We start from the raw sequence: 26,516 nt of genomic DNA, 5'->3' as shown, positions 1-26,516 counted from the left end.
AAGCCCAGTTCCTGCATATGGATATTCAGTTGCTTCAGAACCACTTTTCTAAAGACTATTTTCTCAACTGAATTGTCTCTCATCCTTGTTAAAAAACTAGCTATCTGTATGTGTGCAGTTCTGTTTCTGGACTCTGTCCTGTTTTGTTTTTCTATTTGTGTATTTTCATGTCAATGCCACATCACTTTCATTAATGTAACTTGTATCCATTTTGAAAACAGATAGTGTTACTCTTCTTCTTTTAAAGTTATTTTGACTAATCATCCTTGATTTCCTTTAGCAAGTCATAGATTATTCCTCCAAAGCATACCTTCAATCCAGTTATTTCTCTCCATCTTTTCCATCATCCTAGTTAAGCCAGGATTATTGTAATAGTTTTCTAATCTCTACATTTCCTCTTTTACATTCTTCTCCAGCCCACTGTAACATTCATCACATAGAAATGTTATTGAGCTTTAAAAACTGCAAACCAAGTCAAATTACACTTCTTAAAATCCTTTAAAATACTTCTCACTACACGTAAAAGTCCTAACTCCTTACAATGTTTTATAAGATACAAAAAATTTGACCAACATTATCTTGAATTATTTCCACCCTCCTTATCTATGCTTCAGTTACACTGCACCTATCCTTTCTAGAAGATTCCAAACTCTTTCCTACCTTAGAACCTTGCCATCACATGGAGTTTTTTTCTTCTAGTTTTGTGATATGACTATGCTCTCTCATGCTTCAAGTCTTGATCTACATAATATCTCTGCAGACAAGCTTTCACTAACTTTCCCATTTAAGTACTCTGTTGTTTGTTATCATGGAACCTTGCCTGTTATCTTTATGGAACTTGATCATCTTGTGACTATGTTTTGTATTTATATAGCTATTATTTACCTATTTTATATCTGTCTCTACTAAATTGTAAACTTTGGAGCATCTGAACCATATATCTTTGCTCACTGCTATATACCCAGCACTTAATACTGCCTATCACATAGCAGGTATTCAACACTTTGTTGACTGAATGAAAGAAATGACTGAGTTTAAGTCATATTTGATGTGATTTCCTGATGTTGGAAAAACTATTGCTGCTAATTTTTAATTGAGTGCTAAAATTCACAATTTGATAATAATCTCTTTTGGCCTAAGAGCTATTACTTTAGAGAAAAATTAAACTTTAATTTATGAGGTCATTTCCTGAGGATAAAGATCAGAGGGTGGAGTGAATATGTGAATATTGGTCACATGAGAAGGATATTGAGGGGAGAAAAAAATGAGAGAATGGACAAAATAAGTGAAAAAAAGAATTCTGGGACATACAATATAAACATTTCCTGTGTCATATTTACCTGTGCTAGGTGAATCCTAACCCTTATATTATTTCTGAATCTACATTTGTATTGACTGTATGTTCCATTGCCTATAATATAGTTAACTTTTAATTGCTCAGCCCTACTGCCAGACAACTTGGAGTTCTTGAAAGCTCTTTCAAATATCCGTAAGGAATATTCAGGAAAATATAGGCACTATGAAGGACAGGTGATATTTCTGAGAGATCAGATTGTGTTCTGTATGTTCAAAATCATTGTTTCCATTTTCCTAAGAGGCTCTCACATTGAGAATTCTGTTCTCACACATAGAAATTGTTTTGGGAGTTTCCAGCTAACATTAGCTGTTGGATGACTGATCCCACTCTCCTGTGATATTTAGAATTTCTAAAAGCACAGTTACTAAACTCGTATCAGGCTGTGTGTTGATTTTTTGTTTGTGTGCTTCTATGTGGTTACCTGTCTGTTGGAATGTAAGTTTCTGAACTTACATTAGAGACTGACCTTCTAAAACTATTGAAAAATGTGCCTTACTTTTAATATCTGAAATTCTGTGCAGACGCTAGTTTGTCAAAGTTTATGATCTAAGTTCTTGGCCCTTTCCACCTTTCAGTAGATTACACTGACTAGATCAGAGGTAACTAGGGTTTAATCTTTATTCACACTGGTATACTTTATTGCCCAATAGAGCTTTTTTTTTTTTTTTTTCTTATTTTTTTTTTTTTTTTTTTTATAAATTTATTTATTTTACTTGGGGGCTAATTACTTTACAATATTGTAATAGTTTTTGCCATACATTGACAAGAATCAGCCATGGGTTTACATGTGTTCCCCTTCCCGAACCCCCCACCCACCTCCCTCCCCCTCCCATCCCTCTGGATCATCCCACTGCCCCGGCCCCGAGCCCTTGTCACATGCATCGAACATGGAATGGTGCTCTGTTTCACATATGACAATACACATGTCTCAATGCCATTCTCCCAGAACGTCCCACCCTCACCTTCTCCCTCAGAGTCCATAAAATTGTTCCATGCATCTGTGTCTCTCATTCTGTCCCGCATATAGGGTTATCGTTACCATCTTTCAGATTCCATATATATGCATTAGTATACTGTATTGTTGTTTTTCTTTCTGGCTTACTTCACTCTGTATAATGGGCTCCAGTTTCATCCATCTCAGTAGAACCGGTTCAAATGTATTTTTTTTAATGGCTGAGTAATATTCCATTGTGTATATGTACCACAGCTTCCTTATCCATTCATCTGCTGATGGACATCTAGGTTGCTTCCATGTCCTGGCTATTGTAAACAGTGCTGCGATGAACATTGGGGTACACGCGTCTCTTTCAATTCTGGTTTCCTCGGTGTATATGCCCAGCAGTGGGATTGCTGGGTCATATGGCAGTTCTATTCCCAGTTTTTTAAGGAATCTCCACACTGTTCTCCATAGTGGCTGTACTAGTTTGCATTCCCACCAACAGTGTAAGAGGGTTCCCTTTTCTCCACACCCTCTCCAGCATTTATTGCTTGTAGACTTTTGGATAGCAGCCATTCTGACTGGTGTGAAATGATACCTCATTGTGGTTTTGATTTGCATTTCTCTAATAATGAGTGATGTTGAGCATCTTTTCATGTGTTTGTTAGCCATCTGTATGTCTTCTTTGGAGAAATGCCTGTTTAGTTCTTTGGCCCATTTTTTGATTGGGTCATTTATTTTTCGGGAATTCAGCTGCAGAAGTTGCTTGTATATTTTTGAGATTAATTGTTTGTCTGTTGCTTCATTTGCTATTATTTTCTCCCATTCTGAAGGCTGTCTTTTCACCTTGTTTATAGTTTCCTTTGTTGTGCAAAAGCTTTTAATTTTAATTAGGTCCCATTTGTTTATTTTTGCTTTTATTTCCAATATTCTGGGAGGTGGGTCATGGAGGATCCTGCTGTGATTTATGTCGGAGAGTGTTTTGCCTATGTTTTCCTCTAGGAGTTTTATTGTTTCTGGTCTTACGTTTAGATCTTTAATCCATTTTGAGTTTATTTTTGTGTACGGTGTTAGGAAGTGTTCTAGTTTCATTCTTTTACAAGTGGTTGACCAGTTTTCCCAGCACCACTTGTTAAAGAGGTTGTCTTTTCTCCATTGTATATTCTTGCCTCCTTTGTCGAAGATAAGGTGTCCATATGTGCGTGGGTTTATCTCTGGGCTTTCTATTTTGTTCCATTGATCTATATTTCTATCTTTGTGCCAGTACCATACTGTCTTGATGACTGTGGCTTTGTAGTAGAGTCTGAAGTCAGGCAGGTTGATTCCTCCAGTTCCATTCTTCTTCCTCAAGATTGCTTTGGCTATTCGAGGTTTCTTATATTTCCATACAAATTGTGAGATGATTTGTTCTAGTTCTGTGAAAAATACCATTGGTAGCTTGATAGGGATTGCATTGAATCTGTAGATTGCTTTGGGTAGAATACTCATTTTCACTATATTAATTCTTCCAATCCATGAACACGGTATATTTCTCCATCTGTTTGTGTCCTCTTTGATTTCTTTCATCAGTGTTTTATAGTTTTCTATATATAAGTCTTTTGTTTCTTTAGGTAGATATATTCCTAAGTATTTTATTCTTTTTGATGCAATGGTGAATGGTATTGTTTCCTTAATTTCTCTTTCTGTTTTCTCATTATTGGAGTATAGGAATGCAAGGGATTTCTGTGTGTTAATTTTATATCCTGCAACTTTACTATATTCATTGATCAACTCTAGTAATTTTCTAGTAGAGTCTTTAGGGTTTTCTATGTAGAGGATCATGTCATCTGCAAACAGTGAGAGTTTTACTTCTTCTTTTCCTATCTGTATTCCTTTTATTTCTTTTTCAGCTCTGATTGCTGTGGCCAAAACTTCCAAAACTATGTTGAATAGTAGTGGTGAAAGTGGGCATCCTTGCCTTGTTCCTGACTTTAGGGGAAATGCTTTCAATTTTTCACCATTGAGGATAATGTTTGCTGTGGGTTTGTCATATATAGCTTTTATTATGTTGAGATATGTTCCTTCTATTCCTGCTTTCTGGAGGGTTTTAATCATAAATGGATGCTGAATTTTGTCAAAGGCTTTTTCTGCATCTATTGAGATAACCATATGGTTTTTTTCTATCAATTTGTTAATGTGGTGTATTACATTGATTGATTTGCGGATGTTAAAAAAACCTTGCATTCCTGGGATAAAGCCCACTTGGTCATGATGTATGATCTTTTTAATATGATGTTGGATTCTGTTTGCTAGAATTTTATTAAGGATTTTTGCATCTATGTTCATCAGTGATATTGGCCTGTAGTTTTCCTTTTTTGTGACATCTTTGTCTAGTTTTGGAATTAGGGTGATGGTGGCCTCATAGAATGAGTTTGGAAGTTTACCATCTTCTGCAATTTTCTGGAAGAGTTTGAGCAGGGTAGGTGTTAGCTCTTCTCTAAATTTTTGGTAGAATTCCGCTGTGAAGCCGTCTGGTCCTGGGCTTTTGTTTGCTGGAAGATTTCTGATTACACTTTCGATTTCCGTGCTTGTGATGGGTCTGTTAAGATCTTCTATTTCTTCCTGGTTCAGTTTTGGAAAGTTATACTTTTCTAAGAATTTGTCCATTTCTTCCAAGTTGTCCATTTTATTGGCATATAGCTGTTGGTAGTAGTCTCTTATGATCCTTTGTATTTCTGTGGAATCTGTTGTGATCTCTCCATTTTCATTTCTAATTTTGTTGATCTGATTCTTCTCCCTTTGTTTCTTGATGAGTCTGGCTAATGGCTTATCAATTTTGTTTATCTTCTCGAAAAACCAGCTTTTAGTTTTGTTGATTTTTGCTATGGTCTCTTTTGTTTCTTTTGCATTTATTTCTGCTCTAATTTTTAAGATTTCTTTCCTTCTACTGACCCTGGGGTTTTTCATTTCTTCCTTCTCTAGTTGCTTTAGGTGTAGAGTTAGTTGATTTATTTGATTTTTTTCTTGTTTCTTGAGGTACGCCTGTATTGCTATGAACCTTCCCCTTAGTATCCCAATAGAGCTTTAACCAGCTATCATAGGCAGACTGATCTTACTGCCAAGTTGAGACTGCGGTCAATGCAATAGAAAGGTATGGTTTCTACTTTCTTTCCACTCTTCCTACCACAGGGTGCATCAAATTCTGTCTGCTGTGTAACCTGCTTCATTTTATTGCTTTCCCATTGTTTCATTCATTCATGAATATTTATGAAGTGAATACCATGCTCCAGGCACTAATTTAGTGCTAGAAATTTAATAGTAAACTAAAGGATGAAAATATGTGCTTGAGGAGTTTATATTCTAGCAGGGAGTTAAACATTAAACAAAACAAGTAAATTATATAGTTCATTAGACAATGTTATGCACTTTGAAGAAAAATACAGCAGGAAAGGGAAATTAGAGAGCCAAAGGTGGTTTGGGATGGGAAGAAGTGAGATGGTGAATAGGGTACCAGGGAAGGCCTCACTGAAAAGATGACCTCTGCTAAGACATGAAAGAGGTAAAGAAGAGATCCATGTAGGTTTAGGGAGGCCAGGTGAGAGCCTTCTAGTTAGAACAGCATGTGCTCCGTGGTGGGAGTGTGCCTGGAATGCTCTAGACAGAGCAAGGAGGTCAGAGAGGGTAGAATGGAGTGAATGAAAGGAAAGGACTGTAAGGTGAAGCAAAAGGAAAAAAGTACAGAAAAACACACTGTGTAGGATTCATATAGCATTGTAAATACTTTGGCTTTTACTCTTTGAAATGAGTCCCTTGGAAAGTCTTCACCAGATTACTGATATGACCTGACAAATTTTAAAGGATCATTGTGGTCTCTGTGCTAAAAATAGACTTCAGTTGCTCAGTCTCTCAGCGCTGTCTGACACTGCCACCTCATGGACTCTAGGATGCCAGGCTTCCCTGTCCTTCACCATCTCCTGGAGTTCGCTCAAACTCATGTTCATTGATTCAGTACTGCCAACCAAGCATCTCATCCTTTTGTCATCCCCATTCAATCTTTCCCAGCATCAGAGTCTTTTCCAGTGAATTGACTCTTCACATCAGGTGGCCAAAGTATTGGAGTTTTAGCTTCAGCATCAGTCCTTCCAATGAAAATTCAGGGTTGATTTCCTTAAGGATTGACTGGTTTGATTCTCCTGCAGTCCAAGGGACTCTCAAGAGCCTTCTCCAACACTGCAGTTCAAAAGCATCAATTCTTTGGTGCTCAGCCTTCTTTATGGTCCAACTCTCCCATCCATACATGACTACTGGGAAAAACCAAAGCTTTGACTAGATGGACCTTTGTCAGCAAAGTAATGTCTCTGCTTTTTGAAATGCTGTCTAGGTTTGCCATAGCTTTTCTTCCAAGGAGCAAGCGTCTTTTAATTTCATGGCTGCAGTCACCATCTGCAGTGATTCTGGGGCCCAAGAAAATAAAGTCTGTCATTGTTTCCATTATTTCCCCATCTATTTGCCATGAAGTGATGAGATTGGATGCCATGATCTTCATTTTTTGAATGTTGAGTTTTAAGCCATCTTTTTCACTCTCCTGTTTCATCCTCATTGAGAGGCTCTTTAGTTCCTCTTCACTTTCTGTCATAAGGGTGGTGTCATCTGCATATCTGCAAAACAGTTGTCTGAGGAAGATTTACAAATAGCTGAGAAAAGAAGAGAATTGAAAGGCAGAGGAGAAAAGGAAAGATACACCCATCTGAATGCAGAGTTTCAAAAATAGCAAAGAGCGATAAGGAAGCCTTCCTAAGTGATCAATGCAAAGAAATAGAGGAGAACAATAGAATAGGAAAGACTAGAGCTCTCTTCAAGAAAATTAAAGATACCAAAGGACCATTTCATGCAAAGATGGGCACAATGAAGGACAGAAATTGTATGGACCTAACAGAAGCTGAAGATATTAAGAAGAGGTGGCAAAAAAACACAGAAGAACTATACAAAAAAGATTTTAATGACCCAGATAACCACAGTGGTGTGATCACTCATCTAGAGCCAGATATCCTGGAGTGTGAAGTCAAGGGGGCCTTAGGAAGCATCACTATGAGCAAAGCTAGTGGGGGTGATGAAATTCCAGCTGAGCTATTTGAAATCCTAAAAGATGATGCTGTGAAAGTGCTGTACTCAATATGTCAGCAAATTTGGAAAACTCAGCAGTGGCCACAGGACTGGAAAAGGTCAGTTTTCATTCCAATCCCAAAGAAGGGCAATGCCAAAGAATGTTCAAACTACCATAAGATTGCACTTATTTCACATGCTAGCAAGGTCATGTTCAAAATCCTCCAAGCTAGGTTTCAACAAACAGTACATGAACCAAGGACTTCCAGATGCACAGGCTGGATTTAGAAAAGGCAGAGGAACCAGAGATCAAATTGCCAACATCTGTTGGATCATAGAAAAAGCAAGAGAATTCCAGAAAAAGCATCTACTTCTGCTTTATTGACTACGCCAAAGCCTTTGACTGTGTGGATCACAACAAACTGGGAAATTCTTCAAGAGATGGGAATACCAGACCACCTTACCTGCCTCCTGAGAAACCTGTATGCAGGTCAAGAAATAATAGTTAGAACAGGACATGAAACAATAGACTGGTTCAAAATTGGGAAAAGCGTACCTCAAGGTTACATATTGTCACCCTCCTTATTTAACATCTATGCAGAGTACATCATGCGAAATGCAGGGTGGATGAAGCACAAGCTGAAATCAAGATTGTTGGGAGAAATATCTCCTGCTAGACTTTTACTTGTTTTTTAATTCTGATTTGCCTGTCACTATAGGGCAAGGATCACATCTTTATTCATAAAGCACTTAACGCAGTGCTTGGCATATTACAGAAAGTGAAAGTGAAACTCACCCAGTCGTGTCGGACTCTTTGTGACCCCATGGACTATACAGTCCATGGAATTCTCCAGGCCAGAATACTGGAGTGGGTAGCCATTACCTTCTCCAGGGGATCTTCCCAACCCAGGGATCGAACCTAGGTCTCCCTCATTGCAGGCGGATTCTTTACCAGCTGAGCCACCAGGGAAGCCCAAGAACACTGGAGTGGGTAGCCTATCCCTTCTCCAGCGGATCTTTCTGACTCAGGAATCGAACTAGGGTCTCCTGCATTGCAGTCGAATTCTTTGCCAGCTGAGCTACCAGGGAAGCCCCTGGCATATTACAGATGCTCAGTAAATAAATTTTAGCATGAATGGAATAGGTGAATAGTTTGAGAGAGCAACATTGTTATGTATTTAACTACAATGGAAGACTGTTAATTTTCCTTGCCAAGATCCTCAAGATGAGATAAAAGGAGAATGAATTTAAAACAAGTTTCCAAATCAAGCAATGAAATTAAACAAATAAAAACTGAGCTGCCCAAATGCTCAGGTTATAGTAAATATTAAAAATGAAAGAGTGTAGAGAAATGAATGAGACAGCACCATGGAATCAGATTACACTATACTGGTTTAAATTCAAGCTTCACATGAGGTTTGTGATATAACTTGTGTAAACCTCAGTGTTTTCCTTCCTAAAATGAAGATTTTCATAATCTAATGTCTAGGTTATCATTAGGTTTTGATATGTGCAAAACTTGTATGTATAGTAAATGCTCAACAAATATTAGATGTTATGCTTATCCCAATTTTCTAGTCTCATTTTTATTTGGTATAAAAATGATTGAATTTAATGAAATAAAGGCAGGGGGGTGTAGCTTAGTGGTGAGAGTGTGATAAGAATTCATGCTTTTGAACTGTGGTGCTGGAGAAGACTCTTGAGAGTCCCTTGGACTGCACAGAGATCAAACCAGTCAATCCTAAAGGAAATCAACTGTGAATACACATTGGAAGGGCTGATGGCTGAAGTTCCAATATTTAGCCATGTGATGGGGAAAACTGACTCATTGGAAAGGACCCTGATGCTGTGAAAGATTGAAGGAAAAGAAGAGGGCAGCAGAGGATGAGATGGTTGGATAGCATCACCAACTCAATGGACATGAATTTGTGCAAATGCTGGGAGATTGTGAAGGACAGGGGAGCCTGGTGTGCTGCAGTCCACAGGGTCACAGAGTCGAATACAACTTAGTGACTGAACAACAATGAAATAAAAAAAATATTTCAAATAATACTGATAACTTGTATACAAACGTTTTCATGTCTTGAACATCTTAGTAAGAGAATTGTGAACTTCTAGAAGGAAAGAAACCTGTTTTGTTTTACAGTTTATCTCCTATATCTGGTGCACACTATGCAGTATATATGGAATTTTGTCACCAAATAGACAATAAACATGAAAATATTCATTTTTCCTTCTAGTCTCTCCTCTGTAGTATGCTTTCATAGCTAGAAAAAATTAAACCAGAATCAAGAATGCAGTCCCTGATGAAAAACTGAGATAAATATCATATTAAAAGTATCAAGGTCTTAAAACTAAAGTAATGAAACAGGCAGGTTATGAGGTGGTTGGTAAGTGTGCACGCTAGACTTTGCTTGACAAAACCAGTTCTGACCTGCTAGACAATCATAGTGCAATTACCTTATCTGCCATCTAACCCTCACAGTCTCTTTTGATTATTAGATAGCTCAGGTGTCATTTTTTTAAATTGAAAAACAAATTGATTTTGTTTGTCTCCACTGCCACTACCAAAAAGCAGTCTGCCCGCCTTTCATTAGTAGAACTGTCTGTATAATTTACACATAAAGCTATCATAGACTTATCATCCGAGACAGTATGCCTGGGGATAATGTGGAAATTATGCTCTTTTGAGTAACTGGGAAGGTCTCCAAGATGAGTGCCATTTCTTGGAACAGCAGAATTCTTTTCTCACATGAGCTGCATGACAGAGGAGTGTTACACAGCTCACCCATGGACACCGGCAGCCAAGTGACACCAAGACAGAGTTCTGATTCTGCACTATGTAACTGGAAACCCCTGCAGTGCAATAGCTTTTCTGTGTGTACAGTGATCTAAATGAATGTCTCACTTCTGCTGGGGGAGAACTAGTCAACCAATGATTTCAATTTTTTTTCTTTTAGTTGAGACAGACAATTTATCTTACAGAAAATTGTAGTAGATTTTTTTTTTCTGCTTGTGTTTTTTGCAAACTGAAGATATGTACTGTGCTGCCCTTCTTGCTTTTCTGCTTAATCCTTTGAAATGTATGAGCTTAGTACATTTCAGTGTGTTTGTATGTGGTCGTGTGTGTGTGTGTGTGTGTTTGCATTCATTCAGTTGCTATGTGATACTGAGAAGATGCCTTGGCTATTGCGCATGTCATTTTTACGTACAAAGTATCTTTGTTTAGTGGCCAAAATATGGGAGATACTCTTCCTAAGGTAGCAGCAAGTCTTCTGGCAGATTCCAAAAATAATGCCATTGATTATTTTATAATTACTATCAGAGCTGTTTCCTGTGACTTTCTTTCTTTCCTGGATCTGTTTGCCTTTTTTTCAACTTGAAAGGTGTTACTACTCTTTGCTCCAATTTTTAATAAATGATTGTTTACCTATGTCATTTTTGTAGTAAAAACGTGCTTCATTGGAAATTATTTCCTTTCTTTCATTTTTGGTATTGCATGTTTTATAGTAAAACAGGACAAGGGCTTTCATCCAAAGGGAGATGATACTGATTATTTAGAAATTGGCATTTTGATCCCTCATTGAATTCAAGTGTGTTAAAACTCTTTACCTACCATTAACCTTTGCTTATATTCTCTAGAATATTCCAAAAGGAAAATGTCTTTACATGAAAAAATGTGTCCAGACAGAGAAAGAAGAGGATGTATGTTTATGGAAAACGAAACTCTTCCTCTGTATGTCACTTGTAGACATTTCTAGCTCAGCTGCCCTAATCTATGCTTCCACATTATCTTTTTGGAACCCTGGCAACAGTCTCCTAACTGGATTCTTCATAGGTACTCTGATCCTCTCTAAACTGTTCTTTGCACATAGAATTCACATTGCATCATGTCAACCCCTTCGTCTCCTCAAAACCAATCACATACCAGGCTTAACATTCTTCAGTGGATTTCCTTTGTTCTTAGGATAAGAAAACAGACTCTTATCATGGCATACAGCCCCCCTCATTCACTCCCTGCTTCTCCTTCTCTGAGCTCCCATCTCACTTACCTTCCTTCATGCTCTCAAAGAGGTCAAGTTCCCTCCCACCCACACATGGATCCTTGTACTTGAAGCACAGCAGCTCACACATTTTTTATCCTGTTCATGCCACTCATTCTTCTGATATCAACCTAATTATCCGTTCCTTAGGGAAACTTTCCTTCACCAGCACATTTGTTCATTTCTTTTTAGTGTTATACTCCCATAAGCACTGGGTTTTCCTCCTTTATGCCACTTTTTACAGTTGGCAATTTTACATTCCTTGTGTGTAATAATTTTGATCAATGTTTATCTTCTTTAACACATGAAAGGAGAGACTGTATCTCTTTTTTGCTTGACCTTGTATCCCACCACCAAATATGGTGCCTGGGATTTGATAGGGGTTCTATAAATAATTCTTTCTTTCATTTACGGCCAGAATTTGGAATAAAGCTTTACTGGGTTTTGTTTTATTTTGGCCACGTGGCAGTCAGACTGTTAGTTCCTGTGTCCCCTGCAGTGCAAGAGCAGAGTCTTAACCACTGGACCACCAGCAAGCTCCTTGTTGTGATTAAGATAGAAAATATGTCCAGTAAATTGTTAAAGTGTCTTAGAGCTGTTTTTGGTGAGATGATTTTGGTTGCCAAGTTCATCAGCTGCATTTGAAAGCAAGGATCACTTAGATTTCACAAGTCTGAGATGCTCATGTAAGGACATACATAATCATATTGAACAGCAAACACGTATTGCGTTCTTACTATGTGTCAGACAGTGTGCTAAGCTCTAAACCTGTGACAATTCATTTCTATCCACAAGTCTTCTGAGGCATAGGTATTTCCACCGTCTGCTTTTTGTAAGTGAGGAAACTGAAATATGTTAAGTAACTTAACTTGAGATTGTATAATCATTAGGTGAATCTCAGAGCTTTGTAGGATTCTAGAATCCAGCTCTTCTACTGCCTTATTTAAAATGACATTACTAACATCTTTATGTTTTGTTTATCAAATAGAAGATGAATATTCTGTGCTTTACCAAATAAGTAGGAGCAGGAGATGAACACTTACTTTTGAGGGTAAGTGCAGATTTTCTGCTTTCCCTCCAGTACAAGTATAATCTGTATTATATTTTCAAAATGTAAATAATAAAATGATCATCTATTTTCCTCTTTATACCCACTTACAAAATTTGGGGGATAGTTTGAATCAGTACACTAGAATTTTAATGCTGTTTATGACTGAGTTCAGGTATTAGTAATGATAACATGATACTTTCCATTTGTATATCATTTTATAGTTTCTTAGGTACTTTTGTTTACATACTAATTTTTTAAAGTAATTTTTATTGGAGTATAGTTGATTTACAATGTTGTGTTGGTGTTAGGAGTACAGCAAATTGAATCAGTTACACATATATCCACTTTTTTCTAGATTCTTTTCTCATATAGGCCATTACAGAGTATTGAGTAGAGTTTTCCGTGTTATATATACAAGAGGTCCTTATTAGTTACCTATATATCTATTTTATATATAGTAGTATGTATATTTCAATCCCAATCTTCCAGTTTATTCCTCTCCCTGATAACCATGTTTGTTTTCTACATCTGAAATTCTATTTCTGTTTTCTAGATAAATTTATTTGTTCCCCTCCCCCTCTTTTTTTTAGATTCATTGCTGGTGGACTCTTCACCAATTGAGCCACTAGGGAATCCCCCTTAGATTCCACATATAAGCAATATATGATATTTGTCTTACTGTCTGACTTACTTCACTTAGCATGACAATCTCTAGGTCCATCCATGTTACACCCTAAATTTAATTCTCTCAAATAGCCTATAAGACAGAAATTAAGATCTCCATTTTAAAGATACAAAGGTGAGAATGAGCTCTCCAACCTACAGTCAATGGCTCCAGATCTTCTGACCCCAAGACCAGTTACGTGGGCTTTGTCATCAGAGTGCCTTGCAGTTACCCCAACAGCGCAGGATAATCTGCTTCTGGGATACATATCCACAGACAATGTCTGAATGGTATTCAATGTCTGCTGAAATATTTTATTGCCATGTGTTCTCTTTTGTTTAATCTCTACTGTGAAATTCATGAAGCCTGATTTGTTGTATGGAAAAGAGAGAAACTAAAGTTTTGGATATCTTTTTTTTTGAATTACGACGTTTACCTGTCAAGCTACACACACACATAGACACATATATATTTACTTTGTTTATACTTTATATTTAAGCGTTAGTGATTATTTTACAAGACTGCAGAGGAAGTATGATTAGCAACATTTTCTTCACAGCTCATTAGTATCATGATTTCTAGTAAAAATGGTCTCAAACTGAGCTTAATGCTGCTATTTCCTTATTGTTAGCTGCTGGGAATAACAATAAGCACAAAACATTTAAAGAGATGTTAAAACAATTAAAGTGGCATTTTTATGATAGGTTATAATATTAAGGCACAAATGATGGAGTTTTTAATGCAATAATTGTTGCTTTTTTTATTTTATGAAAATCTATTTGCTAGAAGCTTTCTTTTTAATCTTGCTCTGTTTACACCAAACCATTAAAACTTTCTTCAGTGTAGAATCAGCACAGGAAATGAGTGACAATAGGGTAGCCTGCCTGACCTCCAGACCTCCCCTTTTTTTACTTTGAAGGCCTGAGAGCTAGTTGACATTGTACCAGCACTTACCAGAATGTAGTAGGAATGAAAATAAATTTCGAAGAATTTTTTTTTCTTATTGAATAGCCCAAAGTAGAGTATGAGTTAGATTTCCTATCAAGTTTTGACTCTCTTTCATAGTACGTTACACAGACTTGCTTCCCTGGTGGCTTAGGTGGTTAAGAATCTGCCTGCCATGTGGAAGACTTGGATCCCATCCCTGGGTTGGTAAGATCCCCTGAAGAAGGGAATGGCAATCCACTCCAGTATTCTTGCCTGGAGAATTCCATGGACAGAGGAGCCTGGTGAGCTACAGTCCATGGGGTCACAAAGAGTCAGACACGACTGAGCAACTAACACTTTCACTTCAGTTTATATTTACTTGCTACCACATTGCCTCTCATTGTGGCTAGGAAGAAGGGAATTATATGAATGTACAGAAGTAAGATAAACATTTAACTCACTATTTTTTCCTTAACACATTCCTAGATATTAACCAATAAGTTCAGCCTAGGGTTGTATCAGTAGTTACAGTTGGTTATCTAACATCAAAATTACAGCACACAGTGTTCTGAGGTTCTGAGTCAAAAGCTCAAATGTTGCAATCAGTATTTGTTTCATTTTGCAAACTACAGCAGTTCCTTTTTAACAGTTTTTGACCTTCATAGAGAAATTTCAGTTAAGACCTAGATAACAGCATGCTGTTGGATTTCTCCCTCAGCATAACAGTAAACTTTATTAAATATTTATATGTCTCACTTTCCACAATTGTGGAAAACATTTGCTCTTCGGGGAAGAAGAAAACCCTGACATTCAGAAGACACAGAGTATATAATAGCAGTGACCATGAACTCAGAAAGACCTTGGATAGAGTCCTGGTCCTGCCACCTACTGGCTTTGAAGCAGTAACACTAAATGATGGAAAGCATAGTTAATGACCACTGCCCTACCTAATTGCCAGAGTCATGAGATTCTGCAAGTGATAATTCTGTGAAGCTTCATGCCAAGTACCTCCATCATTTTTACCCTTTACACAAGGTCTAACAAATTAACAGTTCTTTTATCTTGTTTCCTAATACCAGAGTCAATGATACCCGGTCACAAAGTGAATGGTGCAGAAAGTGTAGGTCTGGAATTACCAGATAACTTCAGAAAAGTTGGTCATGTTAGCAAGGTTGTGATGATATTCATGTACTTCATTAGCTGTCTGTTTTTATTTTCAGCCCTATGTAGTGCTTTAAACAGCAGGGCTTTTGAGAATGGGTATCCGAGTGACATTACTGAGAGTCAAGGTTAAGCTTTGTATAGGGTGATAGCAATTGGTGATTGGCCATGGCTAGTCTCCTTATCTCTTTCAGGAACTGTCAAGAGTACTTATGATTATGCTGATAATGACATGGATAACCAAATGTCCTGTTGCTATCATTATAACATAAAATATGGTGTGTTTTTCAACTTCTTTTAAGTTAGAAGCCAATGTCATTGAGGTGGTAATGGTGGTGGAATAAGCCAGTAATGAATCATCTAACTTTGGCACCTTTTTTCTCTTAAAGCTCATTTATCATCACAGCTAAGTATACACTTGGTCTAGCTCACTCTCTCTTATCTACTCCATACAAGGGTCAAGACTCCTTTCTTTTTTTTTTAATTGACATAATTATTGAGTCGACAGTACACCAAATAACTCAAAAAGCAGAAAGTGTGCAAATACTTGAAAAGTCTTCCTTGCTTCCCTTTCCACCCAGCAATAAACAAGGTAACCCTGCTGTAGATTTCTTGTTTATATTTACAGAAATACTTTTCAATAGCTGTAACTCAATATAAACGTATATTATTTGTCTTTCTTATAAAAAAAAAACGCGTGAATATCTTAACATACATGGTTTGGCATTTTGATTATTTTTACTTGATATCTTAATCTTTCTTTTTAGGCAATACTCATCCATGTAATTGTATGTATAAAATTATCCCTTTGATGGGTTGGTTCTCAGGATATACTTCTGTAACTTTTTTTCAGTGTTTCTCAAGAAACTGGGGAAAAGCATGGCAACTGGTTTGTCCAGAAATTGAAAAATAAATGTGAAAAGAGTTAGATGTAATTCTGTTTATGTTTTGAGGATGGGTCCTCTCAGTACATGCTGTTTGAAGCTCATGAGCATCCTGTTTAATGTCCTTCCTGTTTTTCAAAAGAAAATAATGTCTATGAATATATGTTTTCCAACTCAAGTTGTTAGTTTAATAACCTGACATTTAAAGAAAGTCACAAGTATGTAGTCAATTTGCCTTTCAGAGATAGCTAAGAACAATCTTGGTCAAATTGGTGTTTATCACAGAGTTTAAATGCCTAGACATTGCCTGCCTTTCTCTGTTCTTTAAGTATATATTTTTTTGAGACAGGTGAGGTTTTCCTTGAGCTTCTCTGATAGCTCAGTGGTAAAGAAGCTGTCTGACAATGCAAGAGATATGGATTTGATTCCTGGACTGAAAAGATCCCCTGGGGAAGGAAAGGGCAACCCACTCCAATATTCTTGCCTGTGAAATCCCATGGACAGGGAACCTGGCAGGCTATAGTCAATGGGATTGTAAAGGAGCTGGACAGGACTTAGTGACTAAACAACAGTGTTTTTCTTAGTTGGTCCTAATGTATCCAGCTCATGTTTTCAGCAAAGTTTAGCATAGTTTTCTCTCAGTAGGGACAAAAAAATATAAGTTTAAACACAGTTGATAAAATTCAGCATTTATGATCCTAACTAAAATATATTATTTATAGAATTGATATTTCTTAAATATTTATCCATTAAAAAACCACACACTGGTCATGAGTACCATTTGACAGCTCTTAGTTATGTAAATTATTTCTCTCCTGACTGTATAATTACATGATGGACTGGTTTCTAGAGTATCATATACTTAATGTGAGTTTGTAAAAATCCTTTAATCATATAATTGCTAGTTTATCAAGTAGAAAATGTGGGTCTGAGAACACTATCATTATGTCATTATTCTCCACAAAAGACTGTGAAACACACTGAAGAGGCCATTATGAGGCAAATAACAGTTTTCTATGTGTCTAAATTTGCAAGGATTAAAAAAAAAGAACAGCAAAGAAAATGCCTAAAGGTAAAGAGTTTAAGATCTAGCCATGCTGTTTATCTTGGGTCTCTATCTGTGAAAATCAGTCCAGACAAAGGAAGTGAATAGGTAAGAGAAGAACAGTAAAGCTAGTGGATTATCTAACTCAATCAGTGACACTAATATTTAATAATTGGTTCAGGAAATTCCATGTAGAAAGCCTAAAGGAAATAAACTTGAGACTCAGTATTTGCCTTAGGGTCTAGTTTCACTGTTTTTGTGCTTGTTTTGATTGAGTGTACTATGTTCAAATGTGATTGCAAGAGATAACAGTTTAAATTCACTTGGTATAGAGACAGTAGGAAACAGGCATATAACCTGGAATGATTAAATGGTACATTCAAATCTAGTTTTATAGATCTCAAAGATTAAAAAGTTTTTTTTTTGACTCAGTGGGTATCATGAGTCAGAAAATCTATTTTCAATAAAGTCTAGTAAAGTGAAAAAGTGAAATTGCAGTTGCTCTGTCGTGTCTGACTCTTTGTGACTCCATGGATTGTTTGTAGCCCACCAGGCTCCTCCATCCATGGGATTTTCCAGGCAAGGATACTGGAGTGGGTTGCCATGTCCTTCTCCAGGGGATTTTCCCGACCTAGGGATCAAACCTGGGATTCCCACATTGCAGGCAGATTCTTTACCATCTGAGCCACAAGGGAAGCTCAAAGCCCAAGGTAAAACTGCTCTACTTCTGGGTTTAGTGCGAGAAGACAAGACTCCTACAAGCCTCTTTTTTGTCAGTATATATTTGTTTTATATATATATATGTGTGTGTGTGTGTATATATATATATATATGTTTCTCTCCTCCCTCATTTAAATGGTTATACCTACAGCACTGTGCAGGAGGAAAACCAAAACCATGATGTTAGATTTATAAATAACTGGGAAGGGTTGAAGATGTTCCTATATTGTGGCCTCAAGATTAGGTAATTGTTTACTCTATTATTGTTTAATCTGCTATTGAATCTCACTCATGATTAATATATCCAGATAATTTGTATTTTCATGTAATAAAAGCATTTTTCTTCAATAAAGTAGTCATTTAAAAAAATAATAGGTTGCTAAATCACTGCTAAACTTTGCTATTTAATCCTTTGATTTCCCTCCACCTCTTAAAAAGAAACTAAAAATATTGTAAAAAAATGATTTTTTTCAAGATGTTAGTTTGTTACCAAGTCCAAGCTCACACTGCTCACCATAGGACAGGCCAATAAACTGAGAGATGAGTTACTGGGGCGAGGAATGGTGACTTTATCTGGAAAATCCACAGACCAAGAGGATGGCAGACTCATGTTCTAAAAAACCATATTGCTCAACTTAGACTTCAGGCTTCTTTTATACTAAAAGAGGAGGGAAAAAAGTCAAACATTTCCTGGTTTGGGTCAGCCTTCAGAGAGGATGTGTTAATTTCTTCCATTCTGTAGTCATTCACAGGTGGGCCTGGTCAGGATCTTTCCTGTGAGCTAAACAAATAATTTTTAACTTAATGTTCATTATCTGGGAGGCAGAGTTCCCAGAGATGGACCATTTTGTGTAAGCTGAAAGGCAGCATTTCTTTAATGATTAACTTGTAATAGAATACAAATGTTCTTCTCTAAGCAAATAAGCTAAAATTAGTGAAAACTGATTCATTTTTGATTATTTAGATCTGTCAAGAAAACCTTGAGCTATAGGTCTGTTGATTGGTGACTTCTATGAGTCACACTGGAAATAGTGTAGAGTAGGTTTTAGAGTCTGGAGTTAATGGGTCACAAAGTGTGAGTTTCAGTTCTGGCTCTGCCACTTACCTCTCTGTGACTTTGATCAACTTACTTAGCTTCCCTGTATTTCAATTTCCCCATCTGTAAAATGGAGATGGGGAAATTAGGTACCTCACAGAAGATTAAAGGTCATTTTGTATGAAAAAGGCTTAGAACTCAGTGGGGCAGGTCGTCCACACTCATTAAAGGTCAGTTCTTGGTTTATGTCTCAGTAATCCTTCTTGTTCTCTGGATCTGTGGCTTTCCCTCTTTCTCCTACATCTTCTTCACAAGTCTATGACACCCTCTTTCACAAAATAAGTTGGTATTTAAAAAATAACTAGAATTTATTTAAAAAGTGTCTGTCACTTAATAACTGAGCAATCTTGAGAAGGTTCTTTAATTTCCGAGTCTAATTTTTCTTATTGGTAGGTATTTGTTTTCTTGTGAGGCTCAAATGACATATTAAATGTGAAAATACTTTAAAAGCTGAAAATTATTAGAGATTATAGCTACAAATTGTTAGCTATGGAAAGCAAAAAATCATGTCTTTGCCTTTTTCTTTTTAAACAAAAGTTATTTTTTCCATTGGAATAGATCTTTAGTTTGTAAAACTGAAAAATACAGAAAAGCAGAGAGAAGAAAGAAATTTATATCTCTTCCACTCAAATATTGTTAGTACTTTGATACAGTTCTATTTACTTTCCACACATTATATTATTTAAGTTATACTGTGAAAATGTAATTTGGTATTGATGTCTTTAATTAAAAAAAATCTTATTAAAGGATAGTTGATTTGCAACCTTATGTCAGTTTTAGATATACAGTAAAGTGATTCAGATATATACATACATGTATAAATACTCCAATATACTATGTATATATGTTATGAATACATGTATATGTAATATATCTGAATATACATAAATATTCTTTTTCAGATTCTTTCCTTATATAGGTTATTGCAAACTATTGACTATAATTCCCTTTGTTATACAGTAGGTCCTTGCTGTTTACCTCTTTCATATATAGTAGTGAGTATCTGTTACTTCCAATTTCCCAGTTTATCCCTTCCCCTTCACCTTTCTTATTTGGTAACTGTACGTTTGTTTTGTATGTCTATGAGTCTGTTTCTGTTTCCTAAATAACTTTATTTGTATAATTTTTTTTCAGATTCCACATGTAAGTGATATCGTATATCTGTCTTCTCTGACTTACTTTACTTAGAATTATAATTTTTGAATTAGCTAGCATACCAACATTAAAATGCAATTCAAAGCTATTCTTCCTTAAGTTACTATTGTCAATCTCTTCATATATCATATACATATGTACATATATATGTACAAAGCAATTTTTTCTTCTTCATTTGTGTTTTGTTTGCATTGCAGTATGATATATGTACCTCCTTTATTTTGCACTTTTGGGTGGTGAAGAGTTTTTACTCTCATGTTAAAAACATAAGAACAACCATCTTTATCTTTAATTCTGTCTCCAAATCAGGTACATTTTACTCAGCTACATTATAAGCAAACAAAATATTCTGCTTTTAGGTATATTTGTCTTTATACCTTAATTGTAGCAAAATTGAAAGCAAAAAGAATTATGAAAGTTTGAGGTTGAGGGAAGGAAGTTGATAAAACCCTCAGCTTTAAGAATGCAGAAATTTGAAACCCCTACGGACTAACAGTCTGAATCCAATAGTCAGTAAAGCTAAGTTATAGGCTGAGAGTGATTTTCAATCTACCGATGATCAAAATAGATGTAAATACACATATGTTGAAATAATGTTAATTTAGTTAAACCATAGTTTATTAAACATCATAGCATTTACAGTTACTTAAGGACAATTTTTAAAAAACATACATTGTAGTTTAATTGTTGCCAACCGCTTTACTCATTACTAACTATATAATATGATTTGAGAACTTAGAAAAAGAAAAAAAACACACAATAAGTAAAGGTACAAAAAAAACCCCCTAAACTTATTAAAAAAAAACCCCACACAGATTAAAAGAGATGCTCAGGTAAAAGGGGAGTTATAGGACTAGATTTGAGGCAAGCAGCATCCATGGAGATGCACACCAGCAAAGTTGAATCAGACCTTAAATTTGGATGATTTAGCTGAGCTTACTTTTTTTAGGCAGTTTCAAACTTGTTTCTCTTAAAAGTAGGTCATCAAATAAGTAGGTATTTTCAGAGCAATTACCTGTAATAATAATAACACCTTCCTTTATAGCTGTGTCACATGGTTGTATCACAGTTTACAGAACACTTTCTGATTGCCCTCAATAGTGATGTAACAGCTGAACTTACTTTCAATACATATGTTTAATTTTTTCCAGGAAAATAGCCAGGAAATATTTACTGAATGTCTGCTACATGCTAGACCATCCACTAAGACATTGGGATTTAAAATTAAAAGAATTGATAAAGTCTCTGCCCTCTAGGTCACAGTGTAACGGTGAAGACAGACCCATACACAGGTAATTTAAAATGCAGCGTGGCAAAAACAGGGATAGTGTTATGCCAGGTTATTATAACATCCAGGGGAAAGAACATGTAGTCTTACCTGAGTGAGGGTGGGGGGATACAGTTTCAAGGAAGGATTCCTGGGGTGGTAACATTGAATTATATGACTATGTGGAGTTAAGCATAGTGTAAAATAGAAGACATATAAACCAAGCCCTGGAAGTGACAAAGTGCCCCGTGTGTTAGCTGTGTATTGTTGGTGCATAATCAGTGAGGCTGGGAGACTGGCTAGGTAGGCAAGAGCTAGATCATGAAAGAGCGTGGTTAGCTATGTGAGCATGCATTACTCTGAAAGGGAAGGAGGAATCATTGGAGAATTTTAAAGCTTCAAATTTAGGTTGGTTATCCTGCTATCTCCATGGTGGATGAGTTGAGAGAAATGACAGATGCATAAAGCAGAGAGAATGTTGATGCTCTATGACTTTTTTTTTTAAATGAGTTTATTTTATTTATTCATTTTTGGTTGCACTGGATCTGTATTGTGGTGCACAGGCTTTCTCTAGTTGTAGCAGCTACTCTTTAGTTGTGGTACACGGGCTTCTCATTGTGGTGGCCTCTCTTGTTGCTGAGCACCAGCTCTAGGGTGCACACGCTTCAGTAGTTTTGGCACCTGGTCTCTAAAGCCCAGCCTCAGTAGTTATGGCACATGGGCTTACTTGCTCCATGGCATATGGGACCAGGGATCAAATCCATGTCTCCTGCTTTGGCAGGTGGATTTTTAACCACTGAGTCACCAAGGAACCCCTGCCCTTTGACATTTTAGAATTTCTTCATAGAATCTTCAGAAAGTTAACAAAAAAGCTGAAGATCGTTCTGTGGTATTTGTGTGACAATTTTGCTCTCCTCTGTGGACAGAGACGCTTATGGAGGAAAAGCACAGTGGGTAGATGGATTATTGGAAAAGAAAAGCAATGAGATTTTCCTACCAGCCTCCCCTGCAATCAGGGGGAAATGGAAGCTATGCTCCTTGCAGACCATATAGGTGAAAACTGCTTCACAGTTACCACTGGAGAATGGCTTTCTTAGAAGCAAAATGTTGATTTGAGGAAGTTATTTAGAACTCATTAGTTTAATTGATTTGGCAATCCAGGTTTCTACTATATTTCAGACTCCATTTCTATTTCCAATATCCATTTTGAAGAAATAGAATAAATGTATGGAGTGGAAAAATTAAGACAGAATAGTCTAAGATAACAAATAATTTTTTCATTGATCATAAAGGATTATAAGCTATAGAAAGGATTATAGTAAAAAAAGTAGGTAATTGTTTAAGAGCAAGTATGAATTTTGTTAATACTGTACAACGTTTTTCATTATGAACAAACCAATATATAGAAAGCCCTAAATCAGGTGAAATATCCTTTACGATCCTCCAGCTTTCTCATTACCCTTTTTAATGGCAGTCTCAAAAGAGTTCCTCACTCTCGTTCTCTCCCCCTTACTCTCCTGATTTTATGCTGCCACACAAAGCTGCCGCTTATGTTGGAGAAGATGGTTTAAAAGTGGTTGGGATTGGCTTTAGAAAAGAAAGGAATAATTAGAGATAAACAGTTGTTTTTTCACCGTATAGACAAAGGTCTACCACTAGTGTCCATTGTGAATTAGTGGTGACATTGTTTTATTGACTATTTTAATTAGTACTGGAGCAAAGAAGGCAGAGAGACATGTCAAATTTCCTTATGATACAGCTTTTTCTGGCCAGTGAAATCTCAGAGAGTATAAACTGCAGGCTCTGCAAGTGAGCAGAAAATAGCCAGTAACTTTGATAGAGACAACAGTAAGACAGTCTTTATGGAAAATAATTAGAATCTTATGAACTAATGGACATTTGTTTATTTTTTGCTGCACTGAGTCTTTGTTGCTGCACGCAGGCTTTCTCCAGTTGCAGTGAGTGGGAGCTACTCTTCGTTGTTGTGTGTGGGTTTATTGTGGTGGCTTCTTTTTGAGGAGCACAGACGCTAGGTGTGTGGGCTCAGTAGTTGTGGTGCGTGGTTTAGTTGCTCCTTGGCATGTAGGGTCTTTCCAGAACAGGAATCGAACGCGTGTCCCCTGCATTGGCAGATGATTCTTAACCATTTGACTACCAGGGAAATCCCTGAACTACTGGATATGTTGTAGTTTCTTTTTGTTCTTTTTTGTCAACATCAGCTTGACATTCTTTTATGACCAAACAGGAAATCATGAAAATTATCAGAAATGCTCTTCAAAACCAACCAAAGTATTATAATAAAGCCATTTTGAAAAATAGAATTTTGAAATACATTATTAGCTATTATTGTTTTGTATGTTTTGTGTCAAGAAAGCCAATAAATTGAAGAGAATGAGTGGTCACTTCTTATAGCTTCAAGCAGGAAACTTGAAAACATATAAAGAAGTTAGTAAATGTTTGAGGCTGAGGTGGTCCAAATTGAACCTCTACATATTGTCAGAATATCTAGATAAACGTATAATGGTAGATTCTGGTTAGGTTCTTCAAGGAATCCAAGATAACAAAATCTTCCTGTACAATGGATGTAGATGTGAGCCTGAAAGTCAGAAGGAAATGTTTGAGCAAGTTATTTGAGTTAGAATCTCCTTTTTTTAAATAAAAAGAAAAAAATTTTTTATTTTGTATTGGAGTATAGCTGATTAAGAAATAACTTTGTGATAGTTTCAGTTGATCAGAGAAGGGATTCAGTCATACATATACACATGTATATTTTCTCCCCCTAAACCCCTCTCCTCAAAGACTGAACATTTAATTTAAAAAATACATGTAAAGCTGATGTTGTTGCTTTGAATTTAACACAGTGCTTAGCACATAGTAAGCACTTTATAGGATGGTTGTTGTTTACACTATTCCTTTGTAATATACCCCTGTGTGATTGACTGAAACAGATGTCTGAGCTAAATCAGCCACAGATATGATTTTATAAACCATTTCATAGGTACAATCTTGCATGATTCAAGGTAGACTGACTGCTTTATGACTTACTCTGAAATCTCAGTGGCTTAATACAACACAAGGTGTATGGCTCAACTTACAAGCCAGTGTGGATTGGCAGAGTCTGGGTAATGTTGGGAGCTCTACTTCATGTAGTTACTTAAGGACATGATTCCCCTTGTCTAGTGGCTCCGCTAAGCCCTGGGATTTGAGTCCTCCCCTGGATACTTGGCACTGGACCAGTTGATGAGAGAAGAAAAGAAAACTGGAAAGGTTTATGGACCAACCCTGCAAGCTTTGTATATTACTTCTGCTCATAGTTCATTATCTGGAACTTCAATACCTAGCCCACTCTAACTGCATTGGATGCTGGGAATTGTAGTCCAGCTGTGGTCCCAGAAGGAAAAGGAAGTATCTGTCATAGACCTCTTCCTGAGCTTTCATCTACATGTCAACCAGGATATTGTCATTGTTGTTTAGTTTCTAAGTTGTTTCTGACTCTATTTGTGACTGCATGAGCTGTAGCCCACCAGCTTTCTCTGTCCATGGGATAGCTCAGGCAAGAACACTGGAGTGGGCTACCATTTCCTTCTCCAGGGGATCTTCCCAACCCAGGTGTCAAGCCCTCGTCTCCAGCACTGGCAGGTGGGTTCTTTACCACTGATCCACCAGGGAAGCCTGTCAACCAGAATAGAAAGTGGAAACAAGAAATTCCTAGTGTATCACATCCTACTCAGAATATGAAGCAAAGGGTTAATCAACTCTATTAGATAATTATTCTAATCATTAATCCTTGTTTTCAATAATAATAATATTTAATAGATTTTTCAATTTACAAAATACAGTCCTATTCCTTAGGTAGGTGGGGTGGGATAGTGACAAGAGTGTGGTCTTTGAGATAAGAAAGGTTTGGATATAATCTGTGGCTCCCATGCTTGCTGTGTTCATCAGCTGAGTCTAGTTAACCTCTTTTTGCCTTTATTTTTCATCTGAAAAGGGAAATAAAGAACGCTTTCCTTGAGAATTATGAAGATTAAATGAATTACAGTAAGTAAAGCATCTAGGTTAGTAGGTACTCTTTCTTTTTCTTTTGATAGTGATTATCATTCAACTGACATATTCAACACTTTACAGACATTGCCAGCTTCAGGAAACTGACTTACATAAACAATTTTTTCAAGTTCAGCTAAGACTAAACCTACTTTTTTATGATTTCAAACTCCATGATCATTATTTTCCCAAGAAAATACATCAGAAATGTTTCAGTTAAGATGGTATAAGAGAACTTCAAAGGCAAGCACTAAAATATATATAGGAGTATATCTAATTGTGGCTTATTAAAAGATTACAAGGCAAATCCATACTAAAGAAAAGAAAATCTTCAAAAATTTCAAATATTTACCTACCTTTAAATTCTGTGTGTCATACTCTTCCAGATTAAAAATTAAGCTACGTCTTCCCACTTAAACATACTTTCTAGCTCTTGGGAATAAAATATATAGTGTTATTCTTTGTGTGATTTTTGTGGTTCAGCTGTAAGTCAAACAAACAGCAGAGTTCTAAGACACCACAACTCCCTAACTGGAAACTTTTAAGTTGTCCTTCGTAAGTAGCCCAGTGTAGATGCGTATTGTATAGACTTTCAAGTGTTTCTAAGCCACTATGGAAATTACATAATTTCTGGGTAGGCAGTATTTTTAAGGTCCCAGAACCCTTACTTAGGCTGGTTGGTGAGAGCTCTTTTAGGAATCACAGTTGTAAACATGCACTTAATTAATTTTACATACTATTTTACATTTTTTTTTCTCTGCAAGCATTTTAAGTTATATTCATACCTATTAATAAACTAATGACTGAATATCTTCTCATGCTTGCCCTTGTTTTTTTGTGTACGTTTTTCTCACTTCTAACTTGGCTTCACACTTTTATTATATCAGAGCTCGTTAGTTTTACTTCCTTTCTACTCAGTCTGTATCACTCTCTGCTTATGCTTGGTGAAATAATCTGCTTTGCCAAAAAGTAATGCACAAAATAATATTCATATTTGAAATTATTGATAAAAAAATACCATATTATTAAGGAATCGTAAAGATAAGAAAAAGGAGCCAATTTCTGGCTAGTTAAGATCTTAGC

General features: G+C 36.4%; 2 long non-coding RNA genes across 2 annotated transcripts in view; one reads left to right on the top strand and one right to left on the bottom strand.

The window, feature by feature from the left end:
* The first annotated feature begins 18,925 nt into the window (after positions 1–18,925).
* LOC145542363 (uncharacterized) overlaps positions 18,926–26,516 on the top strand; it is a 248,547-nt gene continuing 240,956 nt past the window's right edge. Inside the window, exon 1 of the long non-coding RNA XR_014079809.1 lies at positions 18,926–19,137. This is a non-coding gene — a long non-coding RNA (uncharacterized LOC145542363). The remainder of the gene's footprint in view (positions 19,138–26,516) is intronic.
* On the bottom strand, positions 21,900–26,010 carry LOC145542364 (uncharacterized). The gene is made up of 2 exons (XR_014079810.1): positions 25,790–26,010; positions 21,900–23,985 (listed from the first exon to the last, which is right to left on the bottom strand). It is a non-coding gene; the product is annotated as an uncharacterized LOC145542364 (long non-coding RNA).

Source organism: Giraffa tippelskirchi, chromosome 3, assembly GCF_054371585.1.
Source record: "Giraffa tippelskirchi isolate mGirTip1 chromosome 3, T2T-mGirTip1v1.2.pri, whole genome shotgun sequence".
In the NCBI taxonomy this organism is placed as follows: Eukaryota; Metazoa; Chordata; class Mammalia; order Artiodactyla; family Giraffidae; genus Giraffa; species Giraffa tippelskirchi.
This window is presented reverse-complemented; position numbering and strand designations above follow the sequence as displayed.